Source organism: Silene latifolia, chromosome 9 (assembly GCF_048544455.1).
Source record: "Silene latifolia isolate original U9 population chromosome 9, ASM4854445v1, whole genome shotgun sequence".
NCBI classification, from domain to species: domain Eukaryota; kingdom Viridiplantae; phylum Streptophyta; class Magnoliopsida; order Caryophyllales; family Caryophyllaceae; genus Silene; species Silene latifolia.
In genome coordinates this window covers 161,172,425-161,186,880 of record NC_133534.1, presented here as the reverse complement: position 1 = coordinate 161,186,880, position 14,456 = coordinate 161,172,425, and the positions used below count along the sequence as shown (strand labels likewise).

Here is a 14,456-nt window from a genome sequence, read left to right as displayed (position 1 = left end):
TCTATTTATATAGTTAGGTCATAGGGTATAAGGAAGCAATTAGGAAACTATACAATTACCATATTATTATTATTATTGTTATTTAAATTCGACTATTATTATACAACTACGATTATTATTATTATTATTATTATTATTATTATTATTATTATTATTATTCAAATACAATTATTATTATACAATTACACATGCTATTATTATTATTTTTTTTTTATTTTTTTTATTATAAAGGGTGCGCGCAGCTTTCATTAAAATAAAAATAATAGTTTTTATTATTATTATTATTATTATTATGAAATAATTTACTCGAGCTATACTCGGCACGCGGCCCAATGCACACGGCCCGATAATTAATCCCGACTCATTCATTATTTTATTATTATATATATCCCGTCCTATTTTCAATTATTAAATATAAATGCCTTTAATTAATTATTTGAATTACGTAAATTATTTATATAGATTTCACTAAACTACCGGGTATTACAGAAGTACTGATTGTTGATCACAGGTAAGAACAATCCCAAACTGAAGATAATCTACACACTTTTAGATCAAATAAACTATATAAACCCATACAGCCTCACTTGCGGTTTGCACGTGCAGTCATGAACAGGTTCTGATATTGACAGCCTGGTCAGGTATGCCTTTGAAATAGTGCTGGGCATTGCATTCTATAGCAACAAATTTTCCTGTTGTTGGGTTTACAGCTCTTATGCCGAGCTACCAAAAAGGTAATTCTGTTATCAAATTTAATAGATCTAGGAACAGTGATGGCAACTATACATGAGAAACATAACAACGCTGTTAACTTTAGGCTTCTCGCTTTCAACAACGCATTCAACATTCGTCATCTTGGATCCGCCAGGAAAAGAGGCCGACTCGCTCAGAGAATGGTAAGAGATTGTGCATTCCGTGCTGTTTACTTAACCCTTATTTCAGACAATGCTAAATAAGAGATATTTACAGGGCCGCAGAAAACAAGACCCTACTTGATGCAAAGAGGCAACATGTCTACGATATCCGTCATCCAGGAATCACGCGTACCGTAACAATGATTGAAGCTCCCGTCAATAAGGGGGTAGGTGTACTATACGTTCTACCTACGTAGCACAATGTATCAGAGCATTGTACTGTATGACAAACCTATTGAGACAAAGTTATAAGCTCAGTCATGTTGAGGAAAAATAATCCAATAGAGAGTGCTAACTACACTTTAATACCTTCAAAATACAGGCAAACAACACTTTACAAGAATAGCGCCACTGGCTACATGTTATACTACATCAGTTTGACCCCAAAAGATGTACACTTTTACCTTGGTTGTAGTAATTGCGGCACCGGCGACGCTGAATAAATGGGTGTTCCGTATATGTGCGCTGGTTGCCTACAGGACGGCGTCATCTCGAATCCAAGGTAGTAATTTAGCAACCCAAAGACCCGGTATCATAGTATCGAGCCTTATCCCCATTATCCTTTTCATATACAGGATGGCAGCTACTTTTGAAGTGGCAGATGATACTGGAGTGTATACTTTTTCTGCATACACTGAAAATATGGAAATGCTTTTGGAATTGAAAGCTCACATCTTATACTCTATGAACCCGCAGGTATTCTCTGTCAACTTTCTTGCAGGACATATAGAAATTCAGAAAGCCTATAGGGCTATTGGAATTAAAATCTTTGGTATATGTATTTAAAACCCTGAACATTTCCCACTTTCAAAGACAGTTGCAGGACCCTAATAATCTAATTACATGAGTTCCAGTATTCATGAAGCCCACATAAGAGAACCGCCCTGTCATATGATAGCTCAGAAATAAGGCTAGCGATAGTACCTACTTTTTTACTTCAGCTAATCATTCGTGCACATTCCTTAAATGCAGGAAAGAAAGGCCTACCTCAAATACACTGCAAGCAGGTTTAGGACAAACAAACTATACGTGCAAGTTGTACCTACTGCAGCTCTCTCTAGAATTCAAGAGTTGAAGTGGGTGCTCTAGAAAATCTCTCTAAACTAGACGACAGATATTTCAGAAATATTTTGACGAATTTTGGAGCTTATTTGTTGGCGGTGCACACTACCAAGTACATTGATACCCGTCGCTGTGAGTACCAAAGATAATATTTATAATTCCTATTAAGACTAACCTAGGCTAGTGGTAACAGGGTCGATCCGCAAGGAGGCAGTTGTAAACTTTAGTTGTTCTATGATCAGTCAAAGGTAACTGTTATGGGGGTTGGTTGAATTGGTCTATAACTAGTAACAATAAGAAGAAAATAAACTAAAGAAGTAGATTAAACAGATAAAAGAAAGGTACTAGGATGGTCGGGTCATTACGACTTCCGGCAAAGACAAACTAAGTCGGTCTGAATTAAACACAAGTAAGGCGGGAAATAAGAGGTCCTCTCGGTCCACTCCTAACAAATAGCATCTCTCGATCTCGCTATAGGTCCCTAATGTCACTAATACTAACTTTCGTCCTGAAAAGCGACTAATGGTCTAAACTATACCTATCTTTCGATCTTAGCACAATTTAGTCGAGTTAATTGACGGTCAAATAACCTTCCCTACCTTTCGGTCTAATGGGTCAGTCACAAAATAGGTATCTAACTGGTCGCATGCATTCGATTTGTTAAATACAAGTTTAAAGACAATTAAAACGAAGGGTAACCTTACATGGTCGATCGATCGACCAACAATGTCGATCGATCGACCGACACGCTGGTTCGATCGTGTTCAATCTAATGCCGCCTAGCCATAAATCGCCTACATCCTAGCACTCTGATTTAGCTACTCATGACGAAGGTAAAAACAACAATAAAACTCATGACAATTACGGAATTCATACTTAAAGTAAATAGCAATGATGAAGAAACGATAATTGGCTTGGGAACACTAACTATCAATTCTATACTAACAAAGAAAGCAATAAACGGGATTAGGGGGTGATGGGATGAATACCGAAAATTCAGAGGAAAGATTAGGAACAGGGCAGAATTCCAAAGCAAGAATCGATATAGCAAACCCTAATTATCCGAACAAACTAAAACTCAAACTTAATGTGTTGTGTTGTGAAACTTAATGTGTTCTCTGATAAAAATCCGATAATTTATTCGATATGCTGCTGTTACGTTATATAGCAACCAACGCAACAATCCTCTCTAAAACCTAAACTTCACGGGCTTTCTAAATCTCGTCTGGAATCGAAGTCTGGTCGATCGACTGAAGATGCTGGTCGATCGACTTCTCCTCAGCAACAGTAGCTTCTGGGAACCGAGCCTTGGTCGATCGACTGACTAGGTTGGTCGGTCGATCAAGCTAAGCCGCTACTTGACTTCTTTTAACTCGTGGACTTGTCTTTCGGGCCTTGGATTGCGCACCAAGCTCGTTCCTTAAGCAATTCCTTTACGTCATTTGCAATGCAGATTACTCGGGACGGATTTGGCTTGATTTCGCTAAATTCTCCACATTTTCGCAATAAAGTACAAAAGCACGAAAGTAGAGGAAAATAGAGAAATATGGGCATATATAGCACAATTGAGCTCACGAAATGCGTGTAAAAGGAGATGTAAAACATCATATAAATGACACGCATCAAATCTCCCCAAACCAAACCTTGCTTGTCCCTAAGCAAGAACTAGACTCGATCTAATGACCTAATGGAACGAGTTCAATCTCAGAGCGAATTGACAACGGTAAAGCCTAAACCAATTTAATGCACAACCAACAATCAATTAGTAATATGAATCATGCAAACGAGTTATAAAGTCGTCAAAAATCTGAACCGTTGACTATATAGACTTATCAAATTGGACTCTTTCGGGTCGCTCAAATCACTCAATTAAGCACAGGTGATATATTTGTAAGATAGAAAGAATTAATTTTGTAGTGACTCTCACCTAACTACGACCTATGAAAACATGCCAACTATAAATTATGAAGACGACCTCTATGACCGTACATATGCATTCCAACCAAACAGATGACCATTGACACATGCCGAGGTATAATTATGGAAATATGAGGTATGGGTAAGAAGAGGCAAAACATTTTATGGTAAAATGGAGGTACAGCTGATCAAGCTAGTACCAAAACGGAACCATGTGGCAACATCCAACTTCTTTCTCATAAACAAATGAAACGGTGCTATAGCAAGCACAAAACTCACAGTCTCCAAACTAATAAATCAAATAAACTCCCCATAGGATATAAACGAATCATGGGAGCAAAAATCGCCAAGGGATAAGGATTAAATCATGCGAATTGACCTTTCCTCGAATCTCGATCGATCGACCATATTTGGCGATCGATCGATCGCTTAAACAAGATCTGAGAACCTCTTTTTCTTTTTTCATTTTTTCGAATCATTTTTCATCATTTTTTTCCCTTTCTTTTTTCTTTCGTTTCTTTCTTTCCTTTTTCATTTTCCAAACATCATCTCAACAGAGCATATGCCACCAAAAACGAGTAACAATCCCAAGAAAACAGACTACTAGCTTGACAAAGGACAGGCTAAATGTAGGATGTAGTAAATAGGACAAAAAGGATATTTTTGGCATAGTGAAGCTTATGGGTAAAATGAGAAAAGGAGACCTCTACCACATGTGTCAACTAACCACAAACCGAATGCATACAGGTATTAAGTAGATCAAATTCATAATTATGCAAATTAAGGAAACATGCCTCATAAGGAGTACTACTCACATTCCTAGATGAACTGGTCATGAATGATACCAGCTATAAGCTCTAAAAACTCAGAATATATGATGTAGCTTGCCAATTGTTAAAGTCAAGTCTCAGGCTCAGCAAATAAATTAACGAAAACTCGTAGACTATGCACTTACGATTCTACTAATAACATGTAAGTCAAGCAAGGCTCAGGCAAAACAGATGCAAATGCTAAATCATCCTTGAAATACTACCGTTCCGACTCGACCTATATGCTAAAATAAACGTGCATTTTATGGGATTTTTTGAAATTTTTGAAATTTTTTTGAATTTTGTATATAGCGAATGTGAAATAAACAATGCAAAACAAAATTTAAACGTGAATGCAAGCAAATGAATGAAGTGCGACGCAAAACCCTTCCCTAAACCAAATCACACAATGTCCCCATTGTGCAAAATCATGTAATGAAGAAAAGAGGAATGGGAATTTGCGAGAAAAAGGGAAATAAAAACAAAGACGTAAAGTAAAGACTTGGGAACTCACAAGACTTTAAGCGCAGCTAAGGAAACCTCCCCAAACCAGCGTGAGCTAGGAGGTTGCAGTAGCCAGCAGTGCTACCGACAAGAGTGCCTGAAAGACAATCAAAACCACGCATAAGACGGAAGAAAGCAATTTTTGAAACGTAAAAATTGTGCATAAATGAGACAAAAGAAGAAATAAATAATTCGACGGAAAATAAAGCGGAGTAGAAAACTCCCTAAAATCCGCATATCGACCAAACACAGCAGGGGAGAGGTCGTGAAAGGATATAGCAGCAGCAGCAGTCGATCGACCTGAAGAGGCGGTCGATCGACCAAATGGTCGTGAACAGTAGCTCCTGTAACCCGCAACTCGGTCGATCGACCAATGATACCGATCGATCGACCGAAAACATCTTTGCAGTGTCTTATTTCTTCGTAATTGCTCAATGATTTGAGGATGATAAGCTCTAAATACCGCAAATGCACAATAGTACGCGCCCAAAATTGCGCAAAACCCAGAACGAAGTCTAAAGTAAAGAAAGATCCTAAGCAAACGAAATAAAAGCGAAGTTTTCGCGCACACAAAAGCAATAAAAAATAGTTCGAAAGCAATAAAATGAAGTTTATAACGAATTTGATCAACTAATAGTCGATCAAAAAGGACCACGGTATGGCCCACTTCGTCGGCTTCTGGCTACTAGAGGTAGCCTCAATGGTGCTCATCTTATCAGTTGCACCCTTCTCAGCTTCAACAGTTGGAGAGCTCAATGGATCAGCTTCGTCGTCTCCCCAATCAAGGACTTCCTCGGAATCGTCGGACTCCAAATCTGCCCATTTTACCTTTACGGGCTCATCTTCCACTTCCTCGTCAGTCCCATAACTTAGGCATCCAAGACCGCCTCTTGAAACGATCTTCTCTGTCGCAGCTGGAGCATCCAACGGCTCTTCCTTCCCCAAACCAGCTCCTGCGATGTCTAAAACAACCATTTCTTCCTCCTTCTTGCTCCCAATTCGGGGCGGAGGGGTTAATACAGCAGTAGTAATAGGGACAGTAGGTTCAGGAAGCACAAAGTACGATCTCTTTTCAGAGACCGTATTACAAGTAACAGGCCACATGGCATCCTTCTTTTTAGCAGGTTGGGCAAAAACGATAGAATGTTTCCCAACCTGGAAGGTCAAGGTTCCTAAACCGACGTCAATAACTGCACCAGCAGTGTGCAGAAACGGCCTTCCTAAGATGATCGGTATATGTTCATCCTCAGGCATATCTAGGACAACAAAGTCGACAGGGAAGAAAAACTTCCCTATCTGGACGGGTATGTCCTCTAGGACTCCTATAGGCTCGACCGCAGATCGGTCAGCCATCTGAACTGTCATTTCTGTGATAGCAAACCGGGTCAACTTGAGTCTCCTAGCTAAACTCAAGGGCATGACACTTATACTGGCCCCTAAGTCACACAATGCCTTCTCAATTGAGAAGGTACCTACTTTGCAAGGGACAGAAAAGCTGCCCGGGTCCTCAAACATAAGGGGCGCAGTGTGAGACAGATAAGAACAAGACTCCTTGGTGAGTGCGACATTGTGCACTATTTCAAGTGACCGCTTTTTTGACAACAATTGCTTCATAAATTTGGTGTAAGCGGGTACTTGGTTAACTAACTCAAGGAAGGGGACTTGCACATTCAGACTACGGATAACTTTCTCAAACTTATTGAAAGATACCTGTTCTTTGGTCGGCACGAGTCTCTCCGGATATGGGGCTGTAAGGAGCACCTTAGCCCTCTCTTCTAATTCGCGCGCGCCGGCGTCCTTGGACTTTGGCTGAAAGTCCGTCACCTTCTCCTTGTTGAAGCTAGACCCTTCCTCAGACCGTCTCAAATGAGACCCATTGACCGTCATTGGATCGAAATTCGGAGCCGGGACCGACCCATCAGCATTCGGGTCTGCCCCTAAAATCTTCGGGACTGTGGTACCCCGAAACAAGTGGTCTCGTAAATTATTTGGCATTAAAGGACGAGACTCTTCAATATCAGCAGTGATAGTGGTCGATCGACCACCTTCCTCAGTCGATCGACCGGTATGCACAGTTCCAGAAGCTCCTGGAACCCGTATTTCAGTCGATCGACTAGGGATATCAGTCGATCGACTGAAATTCCTGGCAGACTCCTTTTTCTTTGATTTGTTCGTTGAAGCTTTCTCTTTGCTTGTTTCTGGCTCATCTTTCCCAACAGCATCCTCAATCATAGCAGGACCGTCAAGGGTGGACCCGCTCCTCAATGTGATGGCATTTAGGGTCTCCTTCTGTTCGGGTTGAGTGGGTAGGTGTCCGGGAGCTCGAGTGTTGCTTTTGCTAGCTAGTTGAGCAATTTGGCTCTCAAGTAACTTCATCCCGGCCTCTCTTGCTTGGGACTCCTTTAGCAGCAGATTCTTAAGCTCAGAAAACTCAGAATTTTATGATTGTTCTTTGCTGCGGACATAAGGAGGCTTCTTAAATGCTGTTGTTGCTTTTGATGAGGCGGAACATACGGCTGCTGCTGTGGCGGAGGTTGAGTTGGGTTTTGGACATTCTGGCTCCTCCAACTCAAGTTCGGATGCGGTGGCTCGTAGTAGGAGTTGTTCTGCCTATAGTGTTGAAAGGCAGCACAAGATTCAAAGGGACTAGGGCAGTTCTTCGAGACATGGCCCTCAACTCCACATCTTTCACAGACGAAGGGACCGTCTGACACAGCATTGACTTGGTATATCCCACCCTTAGAGACTCCTCCTAGCTCATACTTGTCAAATCTTGCAGTAAGAGCCTCAAGTGCAGCAACAGAGGAAGATTCAGCAGCTCTCCTCTGGTTCCCTCTCGAATTCCCATTCTCGGCCTTGTGGGTAGCGAGATCATCAATGATTTTCCACCCTTTGGTTGCTCCCAAATTTTCAGCGAATCTCCCATTGGCAGCAGCATCCAAAATGGCCCTCTGATCGTCGTACAACCCATTGTAGAAATGATTGCACAAACTCCATTTTGCAATCCCATGGTGCGGTATGGTCCGCACCAACTTCTTGAATCGGACCCATGCCTCGTGGAAATTTTCATCTGACCCTTGTTTAAAGCCCGTGATTTGAGCTCTAATAGCGATCGTCCTTGAAGCAGAGAAGTACTTCTTATAGAACGCCAATGCCAATGTATTCCAATCAGTGATCTCCAGAACGGTCTTATCCAAATCCCTATACCATTCCCTTGCGGCATCACGAAGGGAAAAGATGAACATGGTCTCCTTGATTTGATCCTGGGTCACGCCAGCTGGAGGGGGAATGGCGCTGCAGAGAGTCAATGAAGGTCTCCATGTGCTTAGCCGCATCTTCATTTGCGCAGCTCCCCCAAACTGGTTTCTCTCAACCATAGTAATGTAAGCAGGCTTTGGTTCGAATTTCTGGCTTCTCCCGTAATTCGAACCCTTTGTACAAGTCGGCGGCTGTCGGCTCAGAAAAACTAGCTATACTCGCTTCCTCGGCCATGACCGAGATTTCGGAGAGGTAATGTTTGTTTCAGCCGAAGAGGTGGGTGAAGACTGTTGGTCTTCCTCAAACAGATCGTGCTCGAGATAGCTTGACAGAGTATTCAGCTCTTCCTCTGTCGACAATATCCTTCGTGCTCGTCTCAACCCACGCAAAGATTTCTCTATCTCAGAGTCAAATGGTAATAATTCTCCACCCCGTGACTCGCGCATAAGATGAAACTACAACAAGAATATAAGAAAAGTTTAAGGAACAAAAGTCCCTTAAACCGAGAAAGACCGAAAATAAAAACAACTAAAATTAGGACTATTGCCTCCCCAAGAACGGCGCCAAAATTTGATACCGTCGTTTGTGAGTACCAAAGATAATATTTATAATTCCTATTAAGACTAACCTAGGCTAGTGGTAACAGGGTCGATCCGCAAGGAGGCGGTTGTAAACTTTAGTTGTTCTATGATCGATCAAAGGTAAATCATTATGGGGTTGGTTGAATTGGTCTATAACTAGTAACAATAAGAAGAAAATAAACTAAAGAAGTAGATTAAACAGATAAAAGAAAGGTACTAGGATGGTCGGGTCATTACGACCGGCGGCAAAGCAAACTAAGTCGGTCTGAATTAAACACAAGTAAGGCGGGAAATAAGAGGTCCTCTCGGTCCACTCCTAACAAATAGCATCTCTCGATCTCGCTATAGGTCCCTAATGTCACTAATACTAACTTTCGTCCTGAAAAGCGACTAATGGTCTAAACTATACCTATATTTCGATCTTAGCACAATTTAGTCGAGTTAATTGACGGTCAAATAACCTTCCCTACCTTTCGGTCTAATGGGTCAGTCACAAAATAGGTATCTAACTGGTCGCATGCATTCGATTTGTTAAATACAAGTTTAAAGACAATTAAAACGAAGGGTAACCTTACAAGGTCAGTCGATCGACCAACAATGTCAATCGATCGACACGCGGTCGATCCGTGTTCAATCTAATGCCGCCTAGCCATAAATCGCCTACATCCTAGCACTACAGATTTAGCTACTCATGACGAAGGTAAAAACAACAATAAAACTCATGACAATTACGGAATTCATACTTAAAGTAAATAGCAATGATGAAGAAACGATAATTGGCTTGGGAACACTAACTATCAATTCTATACTAACAAAGAAAGCAATAAACGGGATTAGGGCAGGATGAATACCGAAAATTCAGAGGAAAGATTAGGAACAGGGCAGAATTCCAAAGCAAGAATCGATATAGCAAACCCTTGTTGGAATATGTGTCCTCCGACAATAATGCGATCACGACTGTTGATCATGATGATCACATGTTTAAGTCTCATTAAAATGAATACAATTGGGAAGTAATTTTGTTTCTTGTCTGGTCAACATATATCGGTAATGATTGGCTTACTAGAGTTTGACATTTCTGTCGTGTGACGGTGGTGATCGATTGACCCCTAGGTCATACCTAAAGGGCAACCCTCTTAATTGATTATTTAATTAATCGTATAATGTTACGAGTTAATTAAATTACTTGAAAATTGACGGACGATTTTGGAAGTAAAATTTACGTATCATATTGAAATGTGAATTAATAAGATACGGTCTGAGTAATTGAATTGTATCATTACTCGGATGAAATAATTGTTTAATGTAACAATTAATTTGAATGAATTGTTATAAATACAATCTGTTGTGATTTATAAATTGGTAAAATATTTTGGCACAAGTAATTATGATATTACCAAGTCGATTTTGTATGTGACGTATTTTTATTAATACGTTGATTTTTAATATGTTAAAAATACATAACAAATATATGTGACATATGACATGTAACATATAGACAATTGACAAAAATAATATGGATTCCATATTACCAAATGGACCGAAATTTAGGAGAGGTTTAAGCTAATTAATTGTTTAATTGGTAGCTAAACATAATGATTGTTTTGCTTTTTAGCCATGCAAGCCTATGATGCATTGTGAAGACAAATAAATCCATGCATTGGCTCCCCTTTTCTTCTCCCTTTTACACGGTTTAGAGAAGAACAATTCATCATTGTTTTTCTAATTATTTTACCCATAATATACAAAAGATTGTAGATTATTATTCATTCTAATCCATCATCCAAAATACAAGTTTTCTAGAGAAATAAAATCCTCTCTTTATCTCTCATCAAAACCGAAAATACTTAAGTGTTTATAAATATTTTTGGTTCAATTTTCTACTATAATTAATATTATAACTAGTATTTATAATATTGATTTAATTAAGAGGAGCCTTGGGTATAAAGCATAGGGAGAGATCTTACACTTAGATCTTCATTCTTCCATTGGAATAAGCTCAAGAACAAAAGAGAAAGGTGATCTCTTTTGTGCCCAAATATCCGAAATTAAATATGTAAGGACATAATTTCTCCTCTATTCATTTTATTGTTTGCATGCATAAGTTCCGTTATTAATTTTATGACAAATTATTAGACATATAAGAGTATGTTATAATGTATATGATTCTACATTTCCTTCAATCGGTATCAGAGCCACGGTTGTTTGCATGCAAATTGGTTAAAAGTTTTTCCGAGTTATATGAATAACAAAATAAAACTTGTAAAATTTGTGTTATTATGATATATCACGAAATAATTACATGCATGTTAATATTTCTGGTCCTAAAGTGTTTTAGGATTTTTGGGTTAATTTTTCGGATTTTTATTGTTCATATATAATAATAATGACATTTAAATGTGATTTTATGAGTAAAAATGTCATTTTTGGTCGAAAATTAGCTATACTTCGAATTTTAAGTTGATCTTTGGATATGTTATCACATATATTATTTTGAGATAACCTGTAATTTTTCATAATTTTTGCACTTGTTATGCTCGAAAAATGAATTTTTCATTATTAAATTCGGATTTAAGAGAAAAATAGGTTAATATGAGTTAAATTTCGAATCTGGTCATAGAAAATTTATATGTTGTCACATGCAATTTTACAAGATGTGTGTAAAATAATTGGCTATAAAGAAGTCTTTTAGCATGATTTATGAATTTTTGAAGAAAAATGGCATAAATAGTGACATTATTAGTTGAAAATTAATAAAACATAACCTATGACTAAGGAAAAACGTCTAATGTTGCATTTTATTATATTTTTTCAGATCTAAAATTGAAAAGTTAATGAAAATAATTTTTCCATGTTTTTATGATTATTTTATTAAATATCGATAAACCGCAACATTGTTTTTCCGGAAAAAAATTTCGAAATTTTTAACCTAAGATTTTGAACATTATGAGTGTCATGGAATTTTTCCAGAATGTTCATGAATTTAAATTTCAAATTTTGAATTTATTTGAAATTTTTGGATTTATTTGAAGTTTAATGGCTTATTTTTGTAATTTTTTGGTCCATTTATGAACAATTTTATAAATAAAGGTTAATTATGGTCAAATTATTAGTGAAGACTATATTTTGAGTCCTAATAGGTTAGGGTAATTAACTTATGCATAAATATGAGTTTATGTATTTTTGTGATTGTAAAATGTTGAAATCACGCAAATCCGTAAAAACCGAGTAATATACGATATTGGCTAATTAAAAGGCGATTTAGCATAAAAATTGAGCATGTTCATACATATTATAATGCTGCATTTTCTTATGATTGTCATAATTTTAATTTATGTAATTTTGAATTATGTAATTTTACTTAGTATGGCCTTAGATTTTAATTGGTATTTCCGAAATGTATGGGAATATCGATTCGGTTGTAATTTTTATTGTGATCTCGTATCACCGTTTTGTAATTTAATAGATTTATTTTATTTTAGTTACAAATGTATAATAGGAAATTATGTAATTTATTATGTAATTTTATTCATTCCGGAGTTTCCAAAAGACGGATTTCTTCAAGAATGGCGATACATAAAGACGGTGTTACCTCGAGATGTGTGCCACAACCGAAGTTCAAGGGACCAATGGAGTTGGTTTCCGAATATGTAATAGATTAATAGTTTTTCTATTTTAGGAAAGGCCATACTAGGATTTATTTACTTTTATGCTTGCATTTTATTTTATGTCACATGCATCGCTAAATCGCCATAACTAAACATGCATTGTCTTTTTATCGAGTTTATCGACCGTGTCAATTAGAATTATCGTAGTTCACCGCTTTAGTTCACTTAAAACGTGATAGATAATAAATTGACATGACCTCTCGCTAAAACAATTAATTGAGATCTAGCCTTACCAAATAGTAGAAACCATGAAAACCTATTTCGCGAGGGAGTGCACTCGGCCCTACCGGGGTACAAACCTTGTTACGTAGGGGAAGTGGGTGATGAATGTTAATCCACCGAATTCATGTTGATAAGGGATGTATCGGCCCTACCGTGCCCAAGTTGATATGGATTTGGATCATGGACACATTTATTCGAAATTTGGATTGAACTCAACAAAAGTTTTTTGATAAGGGATGTATCGGCCCTACCGTGCCCTTGTCGAATGTGTTTTGGGCTAAAGATAAATGTTAATGTAATATTATCGACCAAGAGTTCTAAAAGTAGAATCGATTAAACGTTAATCCACCGAGTTATGTTGATAAAGGATGAATCGGCCCTACCGTGCCTAAATCGATATGAATTTGGGTCTTGGAATCATTTATCTAGTTGGGTAGAGGTCACTAGAAAAATGCTTATAACTTGTTTAAATCATACATTTTTACGAGTATAATTAAAACGACATTTGTTTTACTCCTTATTTTTGTTTTGTAGACCACTTCTTATTCATAACAAATGGCAACACCAACTCCTAATGCTACACCACTCGCTACTTCATCATGGCTCCGATCCTTTATGGATCGATGTAAACTTGAAAAGAATGGGTCAAATTTCTCCGAGTGGGATGCCCAACTCAAATTAGCCGCCGAAGGTGACGACAAGCTTCGTTACCTTACCGAGGCCTCTCCACCCGAGCCCACCACTAGGTCCACCGCGGCCACTAGGGAAGCCTATGAGGCTTACCAAAAGGAGTCCGCCGCAATGAAAAATGTCTTAATATTTGCGATGGAGGCGGAACTCCAAAGGAGAGCCTTCAAAATGGGCAATGCTAATGAGATTTACTCCAAACTTGTGACCATGTTTTCACAAACTCCGCGGATCGTCCAATATGAGGCGGCCGCGGCATTCTTTGATCTCGACTTCAAAGAGGGCCAAAAGGTTAGCCCTCATGTGCTCAAACTCATGGAGCTTGTCGAGACCTTGAAAATTCAAAAAGTTGAAATCCCCAAAGAACTCATCGTAGATAGGATTCTACACTCCTTGTCTAAAGTTAAGGCATATGTGCAATTCCGGGTGAATTTCAACATGCAAGACAAGGATGTGTCTCTTGAGGAGTTGCACAAGTTACTTGTGCAAGCCGAGAGGGACATGGGGTTAAATGTGAACCCTCCCAAGGATGTGCTTAATATAAGCGCAAAGAGTAAGGGGAAGTTCAAGAAGAGTGGGAGAAAGGGCAAGAAGCAAGCTCCCACATTCACCAAAGCTAAGTCTTGTGAAGCTAGCACCTCCAAAGTCAAGAAGGGTCCTCTTGACAAATGCCATTATTGTAATGGCATGGGACATTGGAAGAGGAATTGTTCCAAATACCTTGGTGATATCAAAGCTGGAAAGATCACTCCAGAAGGTAAATGACTAACCTTCTTTTATGTTTCAAAATTCAACTATGGTATTATGATGCAAAGTTGTGATAATGTATCTCCC

At 38.4% G+C, this 14,456-nt stretch overlaps 1 long non-coding RNA gene across 1 annotated transcript; it reads left to right on the top strand.

Annotated features, from left to right (window-relative positions):
• Positions 1–646: 646 nt before the first annotated feature.
• On the top strand, positions 647–1,067 carry LOC141598356 (uncharacterized). Its single transcript, XR_012523446.1, has 3 exons — positions 647–734; positions 818–896; positions 970–1,067. It is a non-coding gene; the product is annotated as an uncharacterized LOC141598356 (long non-coding RNA).
• The last annotated feature ends 13,389 nt before the right edge of the window (positions 1,068–14,456 follow it).